We start from the raw sequence: 25833 nt of genomic DNA on the forward strand, positions 1-25833 counted from the left end.
AAAGTCTCCTCCTCCTTCAACATTTGTCGATCTTAATTGGTTTATTAATATGTAATTTTATCATCTTTCAAACAAATTTACAATAATATATATGAAACTAATCTATTTAACATTACCTATAACAATTTTGGTTGATTATTTTTTGAGAGGTTCGCCAACTAGTTTGAAGGCAACTAAACGAATATTTTGCTCGTTTAATATCAAATAATAACTAGGAAATTGCCATCTAAATTCAATCTAAATTTGAATTACAAAGTAATACTTTTCAATTCAAATTTTGGGTGTTTAAAATTCCCTCGCAAAAAATATTATATAGATGCATAGATTTAACTTTCTAAAGTTCGCTGTATAAAAACTGACTTTGTAAAGAAGATTAAGAGCAAATATAATACTTGCTACTAGAATGAGTAAAAGTCAATGGCTTTGATAATTAAATTCACGGTTTCCAGAAACAAATACTTTGATAAACATGAAATAATCTGGTAAGATCATTGTTGTAAAAATGACATCTTGGAGGAAATTTGTATTTTTCCAATATATACAAACCTGCGTTCTTTACATAAGAGAAGATATCAGCTCAAGCCGGCATACAGGTATAAAAATATTTAACGAGATGTCGACAACCCGTTGTTACCAGTACAATAGTAGCAAGGAAGCACCGAATCTCCTATTCACTTATGACTGCTCCACTTTGATGGCAAAAGGGGCTTCCAGGTGTAAGTGATAGCAGGCAAAATTTGTGAAAAGAACTCAGGTTTGTAAATTTAAAAAAAATACAAACTACAGTACATTCATCAAATGTTCCTACATGAATAGAAACCTTTGTTTTTTACAAACGAGACTCGCACTGGCTGATACTTTTACATAGGATTGCAACACTCGAGCATGATAATGTGTAAGGAGTGAGCATCCTGACATCTTGTGAGCCAGTAGCTTGACAATGGTAGCGAGTTGACGGCCCGTGTAAAAGAGGAAAGCGAGTTTAAGAACACAATTGTGATAACGTCTCGGGCAATTTATAATCAATAAAATTGAAAATACGTATACACAATGTGGTCCACTCATTCCACCAACTCCCGTTTGTAAGGAGATTGGGGACGCAACAAGTTGACAAGTTACAGCTGACAGGGAGTCAGATACTGTACTGCACCCCAAGAGAAGGGGAGATGAAGAAAAGAAAAAGCCATTCATTCTTTTACATTGATTGCAGACTAAAGGGTTGTGGTGGCCGATGTGGTAATGTCCTTGATTGGTGAAAGCCAGACTGGAGTTACGAGTCCCACTCAAACTTGTTAGTTTCTTTGGTCACTACAACCTCACCATCCTTCTGAGCGAAGGATCGGGTGTTTAGAGGAGCCTATAGCTCTATCTGCTGAGTCATCAACAGTCATTGCCTGGCCCTCCTTGGTCCTAGCCTGGGTGGAGAGGGGGCTTGGGCACTGATCATATGAATATATGGTCAGTCTCTATGGTATTGTCCTACTCGTTAGGGTAATGTCACTGTCCCATGCCTCCGCCATTCATGAGTGCCCATTAAAGCTTAAAGCCTAACCTCTGTCCTCGAATGACTAGTAAGAGTCTTGTGAGAGGAGCTAAGGTAGCTATACCACTTGCAGAGCAGCTACCACAGGGCCAGGCATAAACTCATCTAGAGCCTTGTGTGTCACATCTTGCTGGTAGTGAGCTGTGAACATGGTTTGTAGTTTCCATATGCCGGCCTGTAAAACCTGTATAACAGAGAGGTTCTTTCTGAACACCAGAGCCATGCTTATGCTGCTGATGTCATGAGCCCTGGGTCATACCCCTCGTTGGGGAGGGGAAGGATTGATGGCACGGTCGATGACAAATACTTATCGAGGGGATGGTGATCTTGGTCACTTTCCTCTCGACCCTTCACCAACTTATTAACTTATATCAACTGAGGGCAAGCTCCTCATTTCTTTGAGATAATGCCTTAATGCTCTCATACGACACAAAATCAGCCGATTAGGGTCATCAGTTACCTGCCGAAGACAAAATCTGGAAGGAACTAAATCTAGTTGGAAACCACCGGATTTTGAGCATTAGAAACAAACTCAGGGATGAAGCCAAATGAATACTGATTCCATCCCCTTAAGTGAGCGATGTCGTAGAAGAGACCACGTAGCCCACTGAGCCTCTTCGCAGAGGTCAAACCAAGTAGAAATACTGTCTGAAAGTTAAATCGTGGTCTGAAACCAGACTTAACAGATTGTATGATGTTCCTTCCAAGGAACAAAGAACTTTTGTTAGTTCCGGAGGTTTCACTTCCAACTGGGAGCAAGTTTGCTCAAAACTCCATATGATCATACACAATTCTACTGAAGAGGAAATATCAACTCCTTCCCATCTATATATCTTGCTCAAGGCCTAGTCATAGCCTTTTCCTGCCAAAACTGAGCAAGTATTTCCTTCCAGAGATACAGTAAAAATCTAAGGTTGTGCTGTCGCTCCTCAGCACTATTAAGCTATTGAGCTAGAAGTCCCTCAACTCTAGGAGTTTTGTGTGGTATTGCTGATCTGACTCAGACCACAGCCAGGAGGCGATGGGCTGCACCAGGTGAACCTCTAACTTTCTTTGATTCATCAGTGAAGAGCATCAAACCTGGAGGAGGAGAAAGGTTGTCTACCCTTTGAAGAAGGTCGGATTCCAACATCCACCAACTTCGGTTTTTATTCTGCTCTGACCACACTGGAACAAGCATTTCAGGAGAATGAATGAATGATTTGAAGTTCTCTGACATCAAAGGTCATTGACGCCAGCATTCCAAGAGAGTACCTCCCCTGAGACCAAGAGGTCTTCAGTTGCAACTTCAGTGAATGGATGTGAAGGTGACTGGTTAGCGCCAGTCACTCTTAATGATAACAGTTGACCCAACAGGCACTTTCCCAGATTTGCTTGCAGCAAGTTTTGCTGGAGGAATAGTGCAACCCTTCCTTGAATCTTGAGACTTTCCTTCTTAAGTTATTTCTCACTTTTTACCACAATTCCAAGATCGAGGCAAAACTCATGATGTCTGTCTCAATGATGGGGAAGGGTCTGAACTGAGTCTGCCAATCATCCAGGTATATTGAAGTGGGCCCAGGCCAAAACCAAAGTGAACACACATGTGAACACTTGAGAGGCTGTTGACAGACCAAAGCACACTGCTCTGACCATGTATATCTTGTTGTGCAATATGATTAGGAGGAGCTTCATTGAAATATGATGGATGGGGACCTGGAAGTATGCATCTTTTAGATCCGATGTGATCATGAAGTCTCCCTTCTTACTGCCTGTCTGACCGTGGCAGCGGTCTCTAAATTGAATGGAGTCTATATGTTAAGCTCGTACAAGACCTACAGATCTATGACTGGTCTCTAACCTCCCAATGCCATCCGAGCAAGAAAGAGTCTGGAGACTCATTGAGGATCTTTTGGAAAGCACCTTTCTCCATCGTGGTCCAGACAGTGCTTGATCTAATAGCAGGGGAGAAGGAAACTCGTTTCAGACATCATATAGTATAGGCTCTAAGGGGTGTGTGTGTACATTTGTCTTCTACAAGTAAACCATGCATTTCCTTTTACATATGATGGGAACATTAAAGAGAGTTGGGTAGAACTTTTGCACAGGTACATTTTTCTAAAGAGTTCTTTTGCAATTACAGTTCAGCACCATTAGGCTGAAATGCTAGTACTCAGATTAAACATAACCAACTAGGGAACAGTCTTAAAGTGAAAAGTTATATTTATTCATAATGTTAAGACCTAGCCAACACATCAATAATATATTTCAATGTCAGTTGCAGGATTTTTAAAAAATGCATCTCTGGAGATTCCTTAACAAAATTTCCTTGTTTGGAAACCACCAAAAACTTCAAAGCCTCTCTAGATACTACTATTCATTGAAGAGGCTAAACAGTGTGAAAAACATCCTTCTGGGGTCCTTTCTTCCGAAAAAAATTCCAATCTTTGATTTCAGCAGTGAAGGGTGTCATGCTGAAGGTTCCTAAAGGGTAGGAATGCTGTTGTTCCAGGAATGCCTCCCCATGCTCTCACAACACTCACCATGTCAATCTTACTTGCCATTTCATCGACGGGCTTACCCGTCACTGTGAGGCCTCAGGAGGGAAGAAATACTGCCCTTCATGTCCTTCGGTAGCTGTTGATGAAATGGAATGTGAAGTGTTTCAGCGATTTCAGTTCTGACAACTCCCATCCTGCAAATGTTCGTCTACACTGGAGCTTTTTGGCCTCTGAGTTGGAAATTCAACCAATTTGATGAATATTCCCTGGACCTTAGGGTTGTGGTGGCCGATATGGTAACGTCCCTGACTAGTGAACGTCAGTCTGGGGTTCGAGTTCCGCTCAAACTCGTTTGTTTCTTTGATCGCGGCAACCTTACCATTCCTGTGAGCTAAGGAGGGGGGGGGGGTTGGGGGTACCTATAGGTCTATCTGCTGAGTAATCAGCAGCCATTGCCTTGCCCTCCTTGGTCCCAGCTTGGGTGGAGAGGGGCTTGGGCATTGATCATATGTATATATATGGTCAGGTTCTAGGGCATTGTCCTGCTTAATAGGGTAATGTCACTGTCCCTTGCCTCTGCCATTCATGAGCGCCCTTTAAACCTTTAAACAAGCTCAGAAGGATGAGGCAGAGCAGTCTTGCCCCAGGGAAGAGCTTGCAGAGGGAGAGTTCTCATGAACACCACCCAGCAAATCCTCAAGTGGGAGAGCATCTGCTGCGGAAGATGAATATTCTGGGTGCACGTGACTGAGCAGAAGGGATTCCCTCCTGTTGCCTCTAAAAAGGGAAGTACTGAAGCCAACCCTGTCAAGAGCAGAAATACTGTCCTGTCGTGTCCCATGAACCAATACCTCCTTAGGCGAGCCTGCAAGCCCTAAGGATAGCCACAAAACAAGTAGTCTCTTGAGATGCATCCTCCCCACTTGATGAAGGATTCTGTTTCACTAGGTGAAAGGAGAAGAGCTTCCTGACTCAAAGGTTGTCCAAGGGTCAAACAGCCATAACTGAGAGAGAGTGTCCAAGGGTTGAACAGCTAGATATGAGAGAGAGAGAGAGAGAGAGAGAGAGAGAGAGAGAGAGAGAGAGAGAGAGAGAGAGAGAGAGAGAGAGAGAGAGAGAGAGAGAATCCCTTTCAGACTACTACTTCCTCCTGTCGCTCCACTTCAACTACGCGGGTGGTCAGTCTCAACACCCACCACATGGACAGGCCTCCATACAGGAGTGTCCTCGACATGAAGGGCAAAGTCAGTGAGGATCTATCTTAACTTAGCACATAATCGTTCTGCAAGAGCAGTCCGCCATGCTTAGACGAACTCTCATACAATGCATTACTCAAACACGTGCACACTGATTCAGACCTGATAAAGAGAAGGAGAGAAGTTTGCAACTTTAGCCAATGCCAGATACAACCTGGAAGAGATACGTCAACTCTCAACCACGGCTTAAATCAAAGTGGATAAGTAGTGAGTGACGGAAGGTTTGGGGATTTCCCGCTAATACTGGTAACAACCAGAATGGTTATTGACACCTTGTTAAAAAGTTTGTATAGCCATGTGCCAGCTTACGCAGTTATATCTTCTCTTATGCAAAGAACAAAAGTTTTTATTAGTGTGAGAACAAATTCATATTACTTATTTACTATAACTTACCTCGTTTTAACTTCACCTTCAGTTAGTGATTGCTACAGAAAGTATGGGCTATAAATGGAGTGACCATTGCAAGACACAACTCCCTAATATCTCAATAACTCGGGACAACTGATTTAAGATATTTGTAGTACTATACAGTAATATTTCTCATAAGGGTATCTTAATGCTATAGAAAAGTTTGATTAATCTGTCTTCCCCTGAAACATTCTGGATTTTTTTTTTTTAATAAATGGCCGATTATTTGCTGTCTTATCTTCATGTCAACAGGAATATTTCATTTCGCCATCTCATATTTGCAGTTTAATTTCCAGTTTTGAGCAGGAGGCTGTAAATCTTCTCTTTTGATGACCAACCTGAAAAATAGATAAAAGATGTTAATTGTACAGATAAATCAGTCTATGTTCAAACATTTTACTGTGGACTTCAATATAAAGACTACTTGTCAGTAAAATCTGCATGTTATAAAAAATATAAAATATTCTAATGTATTAAATACCCAAGTGGAAATAATAACAAACTAGACAAGTCCATGACCTTTATAATAGCAAATATTACAATTGAAAATATATCTGGTAAAGTGGAAAAGTATTACCACCTAAATCTTTTCAAGGAAATTCTTCACTTGAATAATCGAACGACAATTGGGCGAAGCTAGACCTTTTGGCACTTGTTTAATGCTTAATTTACACGCTTGGTTTTTAGCTTTCGTGCTTCTAACATCATCACCACTCACTGTTTGGCAACTATGCTTGCCTGTTGACACTCCATGGTCAAGTGAAAACATCCTAACTAAAATGATAAATTTGGAGATAATTCATATAAACCCAAGTCATCTACATAGAGATAACTGAAAATTAAAGTTATGGCAGTTAAAACTCTTATAACTAGGTATATACAGGTGGCCGGGGTACAGATAGGCCACCCCTCTGGTTGGTCACCGAGTAGTCACTTTGATTACAGCTAAAACTTTCTAAGGGGTTGGTGATGGTCGGAAGTATGAGTAAAGGACTCAGGTCTGATTCATCATCATCTCCTACGCCTACTGACGCAAAGGGCCTCGGTTAGGTTTTACCAGTCTTATCTTGAGCTTTTAATTCAATACTTCTCCATTCAGATAACTCAAAATGAAGAATATGGCAGTTAAAACTTTTATAACCAGGTATATACGCAAAGGGCCTCGGTTTTAATTCAATACTTTTCCATTCATCATCTACATCACGCTTCATAATCATCCGACATGTGGGCCTGGGTCCTCCAACTCTTCTAGTGGCTTGTGGAGCTCAGTTAAAAGTTTGGTGAACTAATCTTGATTGGAGAGTGCAAAAAGCATGCCCAAACCATCTCCATCAACCCCTAACTATGATCTCATCCACATATGGCACTCAAGTAGTTTCATTTCTAATCCTATCTGCCATTTAACTCCAAATATTCTTCCAAGGGGTTTGTTCTTAAATCAACAAAATGTTATTTTCATTAGTAAAATAAATTTTTGAATATACTTACCCGATGATCATATAGCTGTCAGCTCTGCTGCCCGACAGAAAAAACCTACGGGCGGAATACGCCAGCGATCGCTATACAGGTGGGGGTGTACATCAACAGCGCCATCTGTCGAGTAGGTACTCAAGTACTCTATGTCAACACAGAACCAGTTTTCTCCTCAGTCCACTGGGTCTCTATTGGGGAGGAAGGGTGGGTCCTTTAATTTATGATCATCGGGTAAGTATATTAAAAAATTTATTTTACTAATGAAAATAACATTTTTCAATATTAAACTTACCCGATGATCATATAGCTGATTCACACCCAGGGGGGTGGGTAGAGACCAGCATATATGTTAACCTTAAGAGCTAAGTATTCCGTATTTCATTTTAGCAGTTATTCAAAATAACAAACATAAAATTAATAAGTACCTGGTAAGGAAGTCGACTTGAACAATTACTCTGCCTTTTTTAAGTACGTCTTCCTTACTGAGCCTCGCGATCCTCACAGGATGCTGAGCGACTCCTAGGAGCTGAAGTATGAAGGGCTGCAACCCATACGAAAGGACCTCATCACAACCTCTAATCTAGGCGCTTCTCAAGAAAGAATTTGACCACCCGCCAAATCAACCAGGATGCGAAAGGCTTCTTAGCCTTCCGGACAACCCAAAAAACAACAATAAAAAGCATTTCAAGAGAAAGATTAAAAAAGGTTATGGGAGTATGGGAATGTAGTGGCTGAGCCCTCACCCACTACTGCACTCGCTGCTACGAATGGTCCCAGGGTGTAGCAGTTCTCGTAAAGAGACTGGACATCTTTAAGGTAAAATGATGCGAACACTGACTTGCTTCTCCAATAGGTTGCATCCATTACACTCTGCAGAGATCTGTTTTGTTTGAAGGCCACTGAAGTTGCGACAGCTCTAACTTCATGTGTCCTTACCTTCAGCAAAGCATGGTCCTCCTCATTCAGATGGGAATGAGCTTCTCGAATTAAAAGCCTGATATAATAAGAAACTGCATTCTTCGACATTGGTAAAGAAGGTTTCTTAATGGCACACCATAAAGCTTCAGATTGTCCACGTAATGGCTTAGTCCGTTTCAAATAGTACTTAAGAGCTCTTACTGGGCATAGTACTCTTTCTTGTTCATTTCCAACCAAACTAGCAAGGCTTGGAATTTCGAACGATTTGGGCCAAGGACGAGAAGGAAGTTCGTTTTTGGCTAAAAAACCAAGCTGTAAGGAACATGTAGCCGTTTCAGATGTAAATCCAATGTTCCTGCTGAAGGCGTGTATCTCACTGACTCTTTTAGCTGTTGCTAAGCAGACGAGGAAAAGAGTTTTCAAAGTGAGATCTTTAAAAGAGGCTGATTGAAGTGGCTCGAACCTTGCTGACATAAGGAATCTTAGTACCACGTCTAAATTCCAACCTGGTGTGGCCAACCGACGCTCCTTCGTGGTCTCAAAAGACTTAAGGAGGTCCTGTAGATCTTTGTTGTTAGACAGATCTAAGCCTCTGTGACAGAAGACTGCTGCCAACATGCTTCTGTAACCCTTGATCGTGGGGGCTGAAAGGGATCTTTCCTTCCTTAGGAATAACAGGAAGTCAGCTATCTGAGTTACAGAGGTACTGGTTGAGGATACTGAATTGGACTTGCACCAACTTCGGAAGACTTCCCACTTCGACTGGTAGACTTTGAGAGTGGATGTCCTCCTAGCTCTAGCAATCGCTCTGGCTGCCTCCTTCGAAAAGCCTCTAGCTCTCGAGAGTCTTTCGATAGTCTGAAGGCAGTCAGACGAAGAGCGTGGAGGCTTGGGTGTACCTTCTTTACATGCGGCTGACGCAGAAGGTCCACTCTTAGGGGAAGTGTTCTGGGAACGTCTACTAGCCATTGCAGTACCTCGGTGAACCATTCTCTCGCGGGCCAGAGGGGAGCAACCAACGTCAACCGTGTCCCTTCGTGAGAGGCGAACTTCTGCAGTACTCTGTTGACAATCTTGAACGGGGGGAACGCATAAAGGTCTAAATGGGACCAATCCAGAAGAAAGGCATCTATGTGAACTGCTGCTGGGTCCGGAATCGGTGAACAATAATTTGGGAGCCTCTTGGTCATCAAGGTTGCGAACAGATCTATGGTGGGTTGGCCCCACAATGCCCATAGTTTGTTGCATACATTCTTGTGAAGGGTCCACTCTGTTGGGATGATTTGACCCTTCCGGCTGAGGCGGTCTGCCATGACATTCATGTCGCCTTGAATGAACCTCGTTACAAGGGATATGTTTCGATCTCTTGACCAGGTGAGGAGGTCCCTTGCGATCTCGTACAACTTCATCGAATGAGTCCCTCCTTGCTTGGAGATGTACGCCAGTGCTGTGGTGTTGTCGGAGTTCACCTCCACCACCTTGCCTAGAAGGAGGGACTTGAAGCTTCTCAAGGCCAGATGAACTGCCAGTAGCTCCTTGCAGTTGATGTGTAACTCGCTTTGAACCACATTCCACGTGCCCGAGCATTCCCGACCGTCCAACGTCGCACCCCAGCCCGTGTCCGATGCGTCCGAGAAGAGAAGGTGGTCGGGGGTCTGAACAGCCAGTGGCAGACCCTCCCTGAGGAGAATGTTGTTCTTCCACCAAGTCAGTGACGACTTCATCTTCTCGGAAACAGGAACTGAGACCGCTTCTAGCGTCTTGTCCTTTCTCCAGTGAGCAGTTAAGTGAAATTGAAGGGGGCGAAGGTGAAGTCTCCCTAACGCGATGAACTGGTCCAGTGATGAAAGCGTCCCTATCAGACTCATCCACTGTCTGACAGAACACCGGTCCTTCTTCAGCATGGACTGGATGCATTCTTGGGCTTGATTGATTCTGGGGGCCGACGGAAAAGCCCGAAAAGCTTGACTCTGAATCTCCATTCCTAGGTAAACTATAGTTTGGGATGGGACGAGTTGGGACTTTTCTATATTGACCAGGAGACCCAATTCTTTGGTCAGATCTAGAGTCCACTGTAGATTCTCCAGACAGCGACGACTTGACGCAGCTCTTAAAAGCCAGTCGTCCAAATAGAGGGAGGCTCTGATGTTTGCTAAATGCAGGAATTTGGCAATATTCCTCATCAGTTTGGTAAAAACTAGAGGTGCCGTGCTTAGGCCAAAGCACAGGGCTTGGAACTGGTAGACGACCTTCCCGAAAACGAACCTTAGAAAAGGTTGGGAATCTGGGTGGATGGGGACGTGAAAGTACGCGTCCTTTAGGTCTAACGAGACCATCCAGTCTTCCTTCCTGACCGATGCTAGAACCGACTTTGTCGTCTCCATGGTGAACGTCTGCTTTGTGACAAAGACATTCAGAGAACTGACGTCTAGCACCCGTCTCCACCCTCCTGTCTTCTTCGGCACTAAGAAGAGGCGGTTGTAGAAGCCCGGGGATTGATGGTCCCGGACTATGACTACCGCTCCCTTTTGTAGTAAGAGACACACCTCTTGCTGTAAAGCTAGCCTCTTTTCCTCCTCTCTGTACCTGGGAGAGAGGTTGATGGGAGTTGTTGCTAGAGGGGGCTTGCGTAAGAATGGAATCTTGTACCCCTCTCTGAGTAACTTCACAGACTGGGCGTCTGCGCCCCTGTTCTCCCAGGCCTGCCAGTAGTTCTTGAGCCTGGCTCCCACTGCTGTCTGAAGAGGATGGCAGTCAGACTCTGCCTCTAGAAGACTTGGAACCCTTCTTCTTGCTCCCACGTTGACTTCCGGCACGAGCACCTCCTCTGCTGGAGGCTCTGCCACGAAAGGGCGGGATGAACCTTGAAGCTGGCGTGTCCATCCTAGGTCTAGGTACGGAGGGCAAAGGGGTGACTTTGCGTGCGGAAGACGCCACCAAGTCATGGGTGTCTTTCTGGATCAAGGAGGCAGCAATCTCCTTGATCAACTCTTCAGGGAAGAGACAATTAGAGAGTGGAGCGAACATCAGCTCCGACTTTTGACATGGGGTGACTCCAGCTGATAAGAAGGAGCAAAGGTGATCTCGCTTCTTGAGTACCCCAGACACGAAAGAAGCCGCAAGCTCACTAGAACCATCCCGAATGGCTTTGTCCATGCAGGACATGATGAGCATGGAAGTTTCCTTATCCGAAGGGGAGGTCTTCCTGCTCAATGCTCCCAAACACCAGTCCAGGAAGTTAAAGACCTTGAAAGCGCGGAAAACTCCCTTCATAAGATGGTCCATGTCCGAAGGGGTCCAGCAAATCTTGGAGCGTCTCATAGCCAGCCTGTGGGGAGAGTCTACTAGACTTGAGAAGTCGCCCTGGGCAGAGGCAGGAACTCCCAAGCCGAGAACTTCTCCCGTGGCATACCAGACGCTAGATCTGGAAGCAAGCTTGACCGGGGGAAACATGAAGGATGTCTTTCCCAACTGCTTCTTAGACTGCAACCACTCTCCCAGTACCCTTAAAGCTCTCTTGGACGAGCGAGCGAGTACGAGCTTCGTAAAGGCAGGAGCTGCTGACTGCATGCCTAAAGCGAACTCAGAGGGAGGTGAGCGTGGTGCTGCAGACACAAACTGGTCTGGATACAAATCCTTAAAGAGCGCAAGCACTTTCCTAAAGTCTAAGGAGGGAGGCGTGGTCTTGGGTTCTTCGATGTCGGAGTGTTGGTCGTCAAGATGTGCAGCTTCGTCATCATCAGAGATACCATCGTCTGAATGTTGAGGAGGAAGAGGCAACGGAGTGGGCTGGACAGCTGAGTCCGGCAGCACGGGTGCATGCGTGGCTGCACTGGACCCAACATCATGCCACTGTTGGTCAGTCTGAGAACTGGCAACAACCAAAGCTGAGTGGGTGCGCAAAGAGTCTACACCCGACTGTGGAAGGATAGCGGAGACCACCGTGGGTTGCGGAGGCTGACGCACCGCGTCAAAACACGGCAGCCTAACTCCACCCTCCTGTTGTTGTGGTAGCTCACGCACGGCAACGGAGTGCTCCGTGCGTCTGTGGGAGTCAGCATGCATCTGGCAGGGTCGACTGCGCATGGGTGGAGGAGCTCTCACAGCTGGAGTGTGGGAGCAGTCAGCCGCAGCGTCTGCTGGGCGCACAACCGTGGCAGGTTGTAGGCAAACGGGTGCATCGTCAACCTTCTCCGCAGACGGAGTGTGGGAGCAGGCAGCCTCAGCGTGAGCTGGGAGCACAACCGTGGCAGGTTGTAGGCTAACGGGTGCAGCGTCAACCTTCTCCGCACGAAACTCCTGCATAACCGCAGCTAACTGAGTCTGCATAGACTGCAGTAAAGACCACTTAGGGTCTACAAAAGCGGCAAAAGACGGAGCTACTGTCCGTTGAGACTGAGGGTCTAAAACAGCGGGTGCGGCAACAGACGGAGTTACTGCCTGTTGCGGTACCACCTTGCCTCTCTTGGGAGGTGTGCAGTCGTCGGATGACTGCAGCGAGTCCGAACTGACCCAGTGGCTACACCTGGGCCGTTGGACTAGCTCGGAAGGGACCTTACGTTTAAGAGGCCGTGAGACCTTGGTCCATCGTTTCTGTCTAGAAACCTCTTCTGCAGACGAGGAATAAATGGGCTCACTCGCCTTCTTGTGGGACGATCTCGGAAAGATACGTCCGAAACCACGGAGGGTACGTCTGTACGCTGATTAAAGTCTGTCGAACCCTTTGGTCGTACGACATTGCTTCTCCCCTGGGCTTGGGAGCTTGCAAGAGGTCCCGGACTGGGAGGACGACAGGCAGGAACAGACGCACCCTCATGCGTAACACTGACACTTTTCACTGCACTGACACTCACTTCACTTCCCACTGCACTTTTACCTTTCAACTCTCTGACATCAGCCATGAGTTGATTGCGGTCATTAGCCAATGACTCGACTCTCTCACCTAGAGCCTGAATGGCACGCATCATATCCGCCATAGAAGGTTGATGAGAGCTAGCAGGGGGGTCGGGTGCAACCACTACAGGGGAAGGAATAGGTTGAGGGGCATGGGGAGAGGAAAAATCAATAGAGCGAGACGAACTCCTCCTGAGCCTATCCTTCTCTAGCCTACGTGCATATTTCAGGAATTCTTGAAACCCGAATTCCGAAAGCCCAGCGCATCCCTCACATCGATCTTCCAATTGACAGGCTTTACCCCTACAATTGGAACAAACGGTGTGCAGATCGATAGAGGCCTTCGGAAGACGCCTTGAACAGTCCCTAGCGCTACATTTCCTGTACTTGGGGACTTGAGAAGGGTCAGACATCTTGAATTAGTCAAAGGGGGGAATTCAAAATCTATCCAAGTCGTCAACAAATAATCCAAATCCACAAAAAGAATGCAAGGAAGTATTGAAGATAACTTCTGCACAGCGATAGCTAATAACTAGAGATGAATACTTCACCAAATAACGTGAAATTCAATCCAGAAAACAAGAACGTATTCAGTAGGTCTTGCCGGTGGCACGACAGAGAGAAAATTGGTTCTGTGTTGACATAGAGTACTTGAGTACCTACTCGACAGATGGCGCTGTTGATGTACACCCCCACCTGTATAGCGATCGCTGGCGTATTCCGCCCGTAGGTTTTTTCTGTCGGGCAGCAGAGCTGACAGCTATATGATCATCGGGTAAGTTTAATATTGAAAAATATGTTTAATATGAAGTAATAGGTTGGCCAGGGTTCCAGCCACCCCTTGAGATACTACCACTAGAGAGTTATGGCGTCTTTTGACTGGCCAGACAGTACTACATTGGCTCCTCCTCTCTGGTCACGGTTCATTTTCCCTTTGCCAACACATAAACCGATTAGTCTGGGCTATTCTTTACATATTCTCCTCTGTTCTCATACACCTGACAACACTGAGATTACCAAACAATTCCTCTTCACCCAAGTGGTTACTGCACTGTAATTGTCCAGTGGGCACTTTCCTCTTACTAAGGGTAGAAGAGACTCTAGCTATGGTAAGCAACTCTTCTTGGAGGAAACTCCAAAATCAAACCTCTCTTCCCTAGTCTTGGGTAGTGCCATAGCCTCTGTACCATGGTCTTCCACTGTCTTGGGTTTGAGTTCTCTTACTTGAGGGAGCACTCGGGCACACTATTCTATCTAATTTCTCTCCCTATTGTTTTTTTAGTTCATATAGTTTATAAAGGAGATATTTATTTCAATGTTGTTACTCTTCTCAGAATATTTTATTTTTCATTTTCTCCTTCCTTCACAGGGCTATTTTCTCAGTTGGAGGATTGGGCTTATAGCATTCTGCTTTTCCAACTAGGGTTGTCGCTTAGCAGGTAATAATAATAATAATAATAATAATGATAATAATAATGTTTCATTGTCCTACCACAACTCATGTCCATAGAATAATACTAATCTCACTAAACTGATATATATAGCCTGAATTTTATATATAATATCAGGCGATTAGATTTCAAAAATTTAACTTAACCAAGCCATGGTCCTATTTGCTTTTTTCAATCTTTCATTAAACTCAAATTCTACTGTAAACACCCTGTATTATTCCCATGATATTTCATCTTCCATTACATATTTCATTCTCACCATGTGCATTTCTTCTATTTAACTTGAGATCAACCTCTCGTGATATTTCATGCATTCTGGTAAGCAAGCATTACAAATCCTGTGGTGATCTGTTAATAAGGACAGCATCATCAGGTATGATTAGTTAAGGAAAATACAAATTATCTCCAAATTCATTTGTTCCAGTACAAATACAAATTCTGGCCTTTACATAAGGGACTTGCTGTTAGGTGGAAGTTTTTATTCCAATTAGCTGGAAAACCAATACCGGGATTCCTAAACTTGGACCTTGTAGGTAGTGAGAGTTCAGGTTTCTTACACCTCATGCACCAGTGTTGTGACTATAACAGTAGGTTCACAACGCATGCAGTAAAGAACACAGAGCAGAAAGTTTGTGTTGCAACGCTGAGACATGTATATGTTAATAAGTTTACCTAGCTCCAACCACGAACCATATGTATCCTAATGGCTTTGCTTAGTTCACACCCTGTGGTCTATATATAATAATGGGTTTGCCTGGTTACTACGCATTCCCCCTCTTAGGAGTGTGTGGAATAACACTTCTATACCATGTAATAGAAAAGCTGCCAGTGAAGTAGGAATTGCCTGCAAACAAATTTATCTCCGATGCAGTGTCTCAGTAACGGAGAAGTTGACAGTGAAAGGAGAGGAGCAGTCAATCTTCATTTTCATCCCAGTCTAAAACGTAACCTCCATCCTCGATCAGATGTTAAGGGTGCTGTGAAAAAGACGAGACCGCTATCCCACCTGTTATGTAGCTACTACAGGTCCTAATGAAAAGCTTCCTAGGGACCAGTGGCCAAATTCTTGCAGGTAATGGGCAGAAAACAACATCTGATGTTTCCATATGCCTGGCAGGAGTACTTGCACCACAGAGATTCTTATAGCATAACAGGGTCGTAACTACTCTCCTAACATCAGGAGTTTTTACCCAGAACAGGAAGTCCATCCATATACCAAGGCACTTCCCCCAATTTTGGGGGGTAGCCGACACCAATAATGAAACAAAACAAAAAGAGGATCTCTACTCTCTATGTTCCTTCATACTAATCAGGGACTCAACCGAGTTCAGCTGGTACTGCTAGGGTGCCACAGCCCAACCTCCCACATTTCCACCACAAATGAAGCTTCATAATGCTGACTCCCCTACTGCTGCTACCTCCGCGGTCATCTAAGGCACCGGAGGAAGCAGCAGGGCCTACTGGAACTGCGTCACAATCGCTCGCCATTCATTCCTATTTCTAGCACGCTCTCTTGCCTCTCTCACATCTATCCTCCTATCACCCAGAGCTTTCTTCACACCATCCATCCACCCAAACCTTGGCCTTCCTCTTGTACTTCTCCCATCAACTCTTGCATTCATCACCTTCTTTAGCAGACAACCATTTTCCATTCTCTCAACATGGCCAAACCACCTCAACACATTCATATCCACTCTAGCCGCTAACTCATTTCTTACACATATTAAACAATCTCACCAACCATTCAAGTACAGTCACACCCCCTTCCTTTAACATCTCAGCTTTCACACCATCCATACCAGATGCTTTTCCTACTCTCGTTTCATCTAGTGCTCTCCTCACTTCATCTATTGTAATCTCTCTCTCATTCTCATCTCCCATCACTGGCACCTCAACACCTGGAACAGCAATTATATCTGCCTCCCTATTATCCTCAACATTCAGCAAACTTTCAAAATATTCCGCCCACCTTTTCCTTGCCTCCTCTCCTTTTAACAACCTTCCATTTTCATCTTTCACTGTCTCTTCAATTCTTCCACCAGCCTGCCTTACTCTCTTCACTTCTTTCCAAAAATTCTTCTTATTCTCTTCATATGACTGACCCAATCCCTGACCCCACCTCAGGTCAGCTGCCCTCTTTGCCTCACGTACCTTGCGCTTTACTTCCACATTTTTCTCTCTATATTTTTCATACTTCTCTATACTATTACTCTGCAGCCATTCTTCAAAAGCCCTCTTTTTCTCTTCCACTTTTACCTTCACTCCTTCATTCCACCATTCACTGCCCTTCCTCATGCTGCCTCCAACAATCTTCTTGCCACATACATCACTTGCAATCCCAACAAAATTTTCTTTTACTAACTTTCACTCCTCCTCTAAATTACCAGTTTCTCTTACTCTCACCTCGTCATATGCCATTTTCAACCTTTCCTGATATTTACTTTTTACCCCCGGTTTTATTAGCTCTTCAATCCTCACTACCTCCCTTTTACATCCACCTACTCTATTCCCCCACTCTTTTGCTACAACTAATTTTCCTTCCACCAAAAAAATGATCAGCCATACCGTTAGCCATACCCCTAAACACGTGCACGTCTTTCAATCTTCCAAACATTCCTTTAGTTATCAACACATAATCCATTAATGCCCTTTCTACTACTCTTCCATTTGCCACTCTTACCCATGTATACTTATTTTTATCTTTCTTTTTAAAGAAGCTAGCACTTATTACCATCTCTTGTTCAACACACATGTCTACCAGTCTCTCACCACTCTCATTTTCACCTGGTACGCCATACTTCCCAATGACACCTTCTACCTCTCCAGCGCCCACTCTAGCATTTAAGTCACCCATAACAACTACATAATTCCTTCTACCCAGTCCTTCTACACACCTAGTTAATTCATTCCAGAACTCTTTCCGCTCTTCTTCACTTTTCTTACTACCTGGCCCATACGCACTGACAAAAGCCCAACATTCCCTACCCAACCTAACCCTTACCCACATTAACCTAGATGATATCTCCTTCCATTCCACTACTTTACCTGTCATCCATTCACTCAGCAATAACGCCACACCCTCTCTCGCTCTTCCCCTTTCAATCCCAGACACTCTACCAGACATTTCACCAAACATCACTTCACCTTTTCCTTTCATCTTACAGGAAGTAAGGATGGGAAATAGGTACAGTCAATGACTTCCCTCAGCCATGAGAAGATCATAAGGTGAAGACAAGTTTTTTTTATGTAGGTTTTAAGGTAGCAGTAAGTACCCATTACAAAGCCCAGAAGTAGCTGATCAAGATCATCGTTGCATCTCTATGACTTGAGATCTGAGAAGAAGGAATCCAGGTATCAAGACGAGATGGATTCTGGGTTTAGGTAGAAGCTCAATGATGAAGGGGAATGGGACCTGTCCCCGCGTCTAGTATAAGCAATGTGAAAGTAGACCCCTAAAAGCTAGCTAACTCACTTGAAAGAGGCTAAGGAGAAAAAAGAAACTTATAAAGTACAACTTGCATTCGTATAAGTACTTCTCTGCATTTAAATCCCTTGTTGGTACACTGGTTGGGGGACTGGTGTGCCAAAAAAAGTATCAGCTTTGAATACGCACACGAACAGACCTGGAATATTATTCATTTTCTAAGTGTTACTTAAATTTTGAGAAGTATAGTATTGCACTGGACCAATGGTCCAGCCACGACGTTGCTTGCCTACTGACCAACGAGAGGGGTTCCACTGCAGCAAACTCGAGCAAAGAGAAGATTGGGCTCTAGGTGTCCAGTCATTCCACCGAGATACCAGGGATAAGTGTCATCATCCCCACGTAAACTGGAAGGGGAGAAGGGCTCAATCCTTCAAGAACATAAAAGCTCCACAGATGGGAGAGGGTTGGGGGCAAGATTCTTTAAGATGTACTTGCTCTTAGATTACCTCTTCGGCAAGTTCTGACTTGGAAAGCTCTAAAAGTTTTGAATCTTACCGGCCACCAAAGTGCCACTCGATCGAGGTCTTCCCTCCCTTCACAAGGTTCTTTGATGGCTAACCAAAGTTGTTTATCTTCATGATCCAGGCAAAGTTATTGACAAAGGTGGACTCTGTCTCCAGGGTCTCTCTCTACCTCTGCAGATGTAGTACCTTTGTAGTTGGTTATAGGATCTGTGGTTTTCCTCAACTCCTCTTCCCATTGAGGTGAGAGAAAATCATGTCATTGTGTGATACATTCCTTGTACAGCTTAAGGGCTCACGCTATTCTGCTGGAAGGAACTTTGGAGCAATACAACATCATGGCCTGTAGAATGCATATGCAAGAAGATGAACACAGGAACAGTGATGTAATGTTGATTTTATAAGAGTAGTGAGCCGCAGTGGAACAAAAACCCTCAGGAGGACGTGATGTGAATCATAGATAATCATACTTTAATTTTCAGCCAGTTAATAAACCTTATATTTTTCCAACTGGTTATCTTGTGTCTATTTTGCATTTCTGATCATTATTATTATTTCCAATCACTCACTTTTGTTATTTCCCCACCAAAAAAACCCAGATTTCCCACTGGGGTCCCCATAATCATCTTTATATAAGGGGTCCAAAAACTCAAACAAGTGGTACGCGTAAATAATCATGCACAAAAATACATAAAACACAAGCTAGCAAGTAGGAAACTACATGGTTCACGTATTTGGCTAGAAATTAAAGTACAGTATCATATATTTACTCAGTCTACCAACACATCAGCCATTAACCCACGAAGGACGCCCCGTCCATTTAATGGATGCATTAATTGCTATCAACTAGCGACCATCTATATTGTGGATGCATTTTTTTCATCCTTTCTCCCTCCTACATATGATTTTAGCTCCGCCTTCTATTGACGTCACAGGCTACTTTAACCAATCAGTGATCATTTACAAAGCAAAGTTGCCAGAAATCTTATACTTTGAGGTTATAGGAGTGTACTAAGCATGTGCCGTGGGGGTAGGTGCCGTTTGGCTTATCGATCGAGATTTTGTTATCTGTTGGCAGAATAAAAGATAACTTTCTTTTATGCAAAATTAAGAGTTAATTTGTTTTATAATGGCTAATATGGAATATCTTTATGATTCAGAAACAAATGCTGATGATTTGGACAGCCATAGTGAGCATGATAGTGATGATTATATGATTGATAGCGATGTTTATAACGACGATCTTGACATTGAACCTGTTGCCTCATACTGGGCACGTGTTTATCCGCCTGAAGGTATTGACTGTGGGAGTGATCTAGTTTTTACCCAAAGAAATGTAGGTCCTTTAGGGATTCCTACCAGTCATTCACAGCCTATTGAATACTTTTCTTTATTCATAACTGATGATATTATAGATATTCTTGTTTGTGAGACTAACATATATGCCAACAGATTTTTAGCTAGTACGGAAGAGTGGATTAGAGAACATCCACAAAGCAAATACATAATCTGGAAACCAGTAACTCATGAAAGATTGAAAAAGTTTTTAGCTCTTAGTATGCTCATGGGATTGATAAAAGTGCAGGATATAAAAGATTTTTGGAGTACGTTTCGTTCAACTAGAATTCCTTTTTTTGGAGAAACCATGCCACGCAATGAATATCTTCTAATTAGTCGATTTCTTCATTTGAATGATAATACCTTGAATAAGCCCAGAGGTGACCCACAGTATGACCCATGGTTTCGAGTGCGCCCTCTTTTAGATTCCTGTAATAAGTTATTCAAAGATCATTACACTCTTCAGCAGACTATCTCCCTTGATGAAAGTATGATTGGTATGCGTAATAGGTGTGCATTTATACAATATATGCCCAATAAACGGCACTGTAAGTATGGGATAAAAAAGTTTGAACTTTGTGAAGCTTCCACTGGATATGTTTATCGTATAGATTTGTATTCAGGGCATGATTTTTATGCTACTGGAAGTCAGCAAGGCTTTATTCATACAGTAGTAATGAATATAATGGAGAAAAGCAAGGTTCTGAATAAAGGTTATCACCTGATTACCGACAACTTTTATACAAAGATTCCTCTAGCAGAAGCCCTACTAATACAAAAGACATCCCTCAAAGGAACAATAAAGATCAATTCTAAATTTTTGCCTCAAATTTTGGTCAAACAGAAGCTCAACACAGCTGAAACTGTTTATGTAAGAAAAGGAAAGTTGCTTACCTGTGGTTTCAAAGAGAAAGCAACTCCCAAGCCAGTTTACCTTTTGGCAACATATGCTCATGCTGAAACTGTCACATTGCAGACAAGACATGGAGAAAAAATCAAGCCTAAAGTCATAAATGACTATAATGTTGGTATGGGAGGTGTTGACCTTTCAGACAAAAAACTATCATTATGCTGCACAAAGGTCAACCAGGAGATACTGGAAGAAAATTTATAGTAATCTTATAGATGTATCAGTTGTAAAGGCTTATATTATATATCAGCAAAATACTGATAGGCCATTCAAGAGAGAAGATTTTCTCCGAGACATTATTGAATGTCTGTCAATCCTGGATGCTGCATCTTACCCTCTCATTCCACAGTCACCTGGTAGCCGACTTTCTAATTCACCAGGTCGTAATCCTATTCCTGTCAGTTCACCTAGTTCAAAGTATATGCTAGGTTAGATGGTTGCAAGCTAAAATTATGTGCAGTTTGTCCCAAGCGCTCGAAGCACTGGTGTCCTTGATGCAATGCTGGCCAAAGCTGCAACATTACTTCAGGGTGAAAGGTCGTCCTAAGAGGAAACATGAGGACAATGATGACCATGAAGACTGTCAGTAAATTCAAGTCAATAATTGTGGCTACTTTTGTGAACTCCCTTGATAATTATGAATGTTGTAATATTTTTGTAAATCTGCGTTACCAAATGGTGAAAAAGTGTCACTTGATATGTTGATATATATATTTTTTTTTTTACCACGCTATCACTAAATAGAATAATCTGGTTTTTTAGGACTTCTTCAAAATTAAATTCATTACAAAACTAGCACTGTTATAACAAAAAGGAATAATAAGTTTTGTAATAATCCAGCTTCAAAGTGACTGATTTTTTTGCAACTGTGATTTCTAAAGATATTTTTTTTTATATCCAAAGTAATTAAATATGTATCAAACAATAAATGCCCTATTCAAAAAGCTCATCTTCTTGCGGTTTCAATGATACCAAATACTTATATATTAGAGTGAAAAATATATTTACAGATTTTTTTCTTTTTTCTATAAATATCAATAAACCGTCGTCCTTCGTGGGTTAAGTAACTTGAAAGGATATAAAAAATGGCTGTTGCATAGAAATTTATAGGACCTGTACCATAAAACTTTCTGGAGTTTCATCCACTTCAAAAGGTCTGCAAGTAAATATGTCAAGAGATTAAAAGATCCTAACCCCACATGACAACAGCATAGAAATCAATGGTGTACAGTATAATTATACTGTACACCATTGATTTCTAAACCAGCAGAAAGACCAGTTTTTCACATTATTTTACTTGTTATATAAGGTAATTTTCTTTTGATTCTTTAAATTGAGAACAAAATCTACCACTTCTTATAGGCAAATCCACTTTAGACAGAATATCCAACTATTATACAGTATATTGTTCCCTTATGTTGCGAATCTTTGTCAGTTGTGCCTTAGCTTAAGTTCTGATGAACCAAAGTACATACTTCTTCACATTACAAAAATGGAGTTTTTATGATAAATCAAAGTTTTATGAATATGGCAGTTATATATATATAGCTAATAATCTCTATTTCGGCAGAATTTTCCTAAACGTGGCAACCGCCTTGTGGTGGTTGGGTGGTAACACCCGTTAAAGGGTGGTAGGAGGAATCATTCCCGTTTTCTGTTCTTCAGTTCATCTATGCCCGACCTGTCTCCTGAGGGGAGGTGGGTGGGCCTTCGAATGTATATATAACTGCCAGGTAAGTATTCATAAAACTTTGTTTTATCGTAAAAACACCATTTTTATGAATAGAACTTACCTGGCAGTTATGTATACATAGTTGATTAACACACTTGGAGGAGGGTGATAGACAATAAACATCGTTGGGGAAACAACCAAAAAAGTTGTAGGATAAAAAAACACCTTGATTCCTTACCTGCTAAGGTAGCTAACTTCAAAGGTTCCTGCCTCTTGAGTGGCTTTCCCTTAGGAGTGTCAGCCAGGATGTGACCTGCAGTGCTGAAAACACTCAATCGAGTCTGTCAACGGGGTGAGACCAACAATCTGACAAGACTTCAAGACTACCTATTGCCCAAAATAAAAACTGCAACCTTACCAAACCCAACCACCTAACTTTTGCAAAGTAGATAAAAATTATCTAACTGGACCGAGGTGACTGTACACAAGTCGAAGTCCTCAGACAACCAATAAAAACACCAACCTACGCACAAGTATACAAAACTAAGGTTGAGGGGAGGTAGTAACTCCTTTGCCTAATACAGAAGCCGTAGCTACGTATGGGCCCAAGGTATAGCATTTCTCATAATCCACTCTCACCTCTCTGAGGTAATGAGAGGCGAACACAGCGTTGCTCCTCCAGAAAGTCGCATCCATAATTTGTCTTAGCGACATGTTCTTGCGGTAAGCAAGCAATGGCTCTCACTTCGTGAGCCTGCACTTTTAAAAGTCCAAAGTGTTCCTCCTCACACAAGAGATGCGCTTCTCTTATAACTTCCCTCAAGAAATAAGACAAAGCGTTCTTGGAAAGGGGCTTCTGAGGATCTTTCACAGAACACCACAGGGAGCTAGAAGAGCCTCTCACATTTTTTGTGCGAGACAAGTAGGCCTTGAGGGCTCGTACTGCACAGAGGAGCCTCTCTTGCTCTTGACCCACTAGGTTAGTCAAGTTAGGAGCCTAAGGTCCTTGGCCAGGGCTTAGAAGGATTCTCGTTCTTAGCGAGGAAGTCTAACCTTAAGGCACAAACTGCCCCATTCAGATTGAAGCCTACCTGCTTTTCAATTGCATGGACTTCACCAACTCTTTTAGCTGTTGCTAAGGCCAAAAGGAAGAGGGTTTTCTTCGTAACCTCCCTAAGAGGAGCCTGTGAGATGGGCTCAAATCTCTTGGTGCACAGAAATTTAAGAACCACATCAAGGTTCCAAGAAGGGGGCTTTAACTGGACCTGCTTGGTTGTCTCAAAAGACTTCAAGAGGTCATGTAAGTCCTTATCGCGAGACAAGTCCAAGCCTCTATGCCGACAGACTGAAGCGAGCAAACTTTTGTACCCCTTGATAGTGGACACAGCCAGCTTAGCGTCCTGCCTGAGATACAACAAGAAATCCGCAATCTGGCTCACAGAGGTAGTGGATGAGGAAATCTTGTGCTTCTTACACCAAGCCCTAAAAGTCTCCCACTTGGACTGGTAGACCCTCTGTGAAGAGACCCTCCTCGCTCTGGCGATAGCTTTCGCAGCTTGCGCTGAAAATCCTCTCGATCTGAAGAGCTTCTCGATAGTCTGAAGGCAGTCAGATTGAGAGCGAGGGGGTTTTGATGATACCTCTCGAAGTGGGGTTGTCTGAGCAGCCTTGGACTTGCAGGGAGGCTTCTTGGAAAGTCCATCAACAAGTCCACCACCTCCGTGAACCATTCCCTATCGGCCAGAAAGGAGCCATCAGGATCATTCGTCCCGAATCGAGGAGAGCTAATTTCCTGACTACCAGATTGATGATCTTGAACAGGGGCAAGGCATATGTGTCCATCCCCGTCCAATCCATCAAAAAGACGTCTACTGCTATTGCCTCCTTGTCCGGAACCAGGGAGCAATAGTTGGGGATCCTCTTGGATAAGTTGGAGGCGAAAAGATCGATGAGGGGTCTCCCCCCACAGCCTCCAGAGACTCTGACAGACCTGTTGGTTGAGGGTCCATTCTGTGGGAAGGACATGCCCTTTCCTGCTGAGCATGTCCACCCTCACATTTCTCTGTCCCTGAACAAACCTCGTCAGCAGACCTATCTTGTTCTCCTTCGCCCAAAGAAGGAGCTCCCTTGCTGTCTCGAACAGAGACAGAGAGTGAGTCCCTCCTTTCTTCCTGATGTAAGCAAGAGCTGTGGTGTTGTCTGAGTTGACCTCCACAATCTTCCCAGACACCAAGTCTTTGAAGGCCTTTAGTCCCATAAAAATGGCCATCAGCTCCTTGTTGTTGATGTGCCATTCCAGCTTAATTCCTTCCCAATAGCCTGAGACCTCATTGCTTCCTAGTGTTGCCCCCCAACCTGACTCTGATGCGTCTGAAAACAACACTAGGTCTGGGTTCTTCTTGTGTAAGGAGATCCCTTCCCCTAACAAGGCTGGATCCAGCCACCACTTCAGAAGTATCTTGACTTCTGTTGGAATGGGGAAGGAAAAGGAGTCTTCCTGCGTCTTTCTGTTCCACGTTTTCGAAAGAAAGTGCTGAAGAGGCCTTAGATGGAGTCTCCCCAGAGAGACAAACTGTTTGAGGGAGGATAGAGTCCCCAGCAAACTCATCCACTCCTTCGCTGAGTACCTCTTCTTGTCCAGGAAAGTTCTGACTTTTACGAGACCCTTGGTCTGTCTTTCCTGTGAGGGAGAAGCCCGAAAAAGAACTGATTTCAGAACTATCCCCAAATAGAGAATAGTCTGATTCGGCTTGATATGAGACTTCTCCCTGTTGATGACCAGGCCTAGATCTTGAGCCATCATAAAAGTCTTCCATAAATCCTCCAGACATTTCTCCCTTGATCGTGAACGAATCAGCCAATTGTCCAGATAGAAAGATATCTTTATCCCCTCCTGATGCAGCCAGCCTGACACATTCGCCATTATCCTGGTGAAGACTTGAGGAGCCGTGCTGAGACCGAAGCAAAGAGCTCTGAATTGGAAGCACTTGCTCTGCATTACAAATCTCAGGTACTTCCTTGAAGTCGCATGGATGGGGACATGGAAATATGCGTCCTGCAAGTCGAGGGACACCATCCAGTCCCCTGGACGTACTGATGCCAGCACCAACTGAGTCGTCTCCATGGAGAACTTTGTTTTCTCCACAAAGACGTTGAGAGAGCCGACATCCAGGACGGGTCTCCATCCGCCTGAGTTCTTGGGGACTAGAAACAGGCGATTGTAAAAGCCTGGGGAGGATAGATCCCGAACCAGTTCTATCGCTCCCTTGTCTAGGATTTGGTCGACTAGGTCTATTAGGGCCTTCTGTTTCCCCGGATCTGTGTACCGGGCTACTAAGGCCAGCGGAGCATCTGCGAGAGGAGGTTTCTTCAGAAAGGGGATCTTGTATCCTTCCTTGATGACTGAGGGGGACCAGGTTTCTGCCCCTCTCCTCTTCCAAGACTGCCAAAAACCTGACAGTCTTGCGCCTACTGTCTGGAGGAGACGAACTTCATTTTCTGGAGCGAGGTCTGAACGAACCCCTGGTAGATCTCGGTCCTGAT

The 25833-nt window shown here is 43.7% G+C and overlaps 1 long non-coding RNA gene across 1 annotated transcript in view; it reads right to left on the reverse strand.

The window, feature by feature from the left end:
* Window positions 1-5689: 5689 nt before the first annotated feature.
* LOC137654366 (uncharacterized) overlaps window positions 5690-25833 on the reverse strand; it is a 33677-nt gene continuing 13533 nt past the window's right edge. The window contains exon 2 of the long non-coding RNA XR_011046617.1: window positions 5690-6025. This is a non-coding gene — a long non-coding RNA (uncharacterized lncRNA). The remainder of the gene's footprint in view (window positions 6026-25833) is intronic.

Source organism: Palaemon carinicauda, chromosome 15 (assembly GCF_036898095.1).
Source record: "Palaemon carinicauda isolate YSFRI2023 chromosome 15, ASM3689809v2, whole genome shotgun sequence".
Classification (NCBI taxonomy): Eukaryota; Metazoa; Arthropoda; class Malacostraca; order Decapoda; family Palaemonidae; genus Palaemon; species Palaemon carinicauda.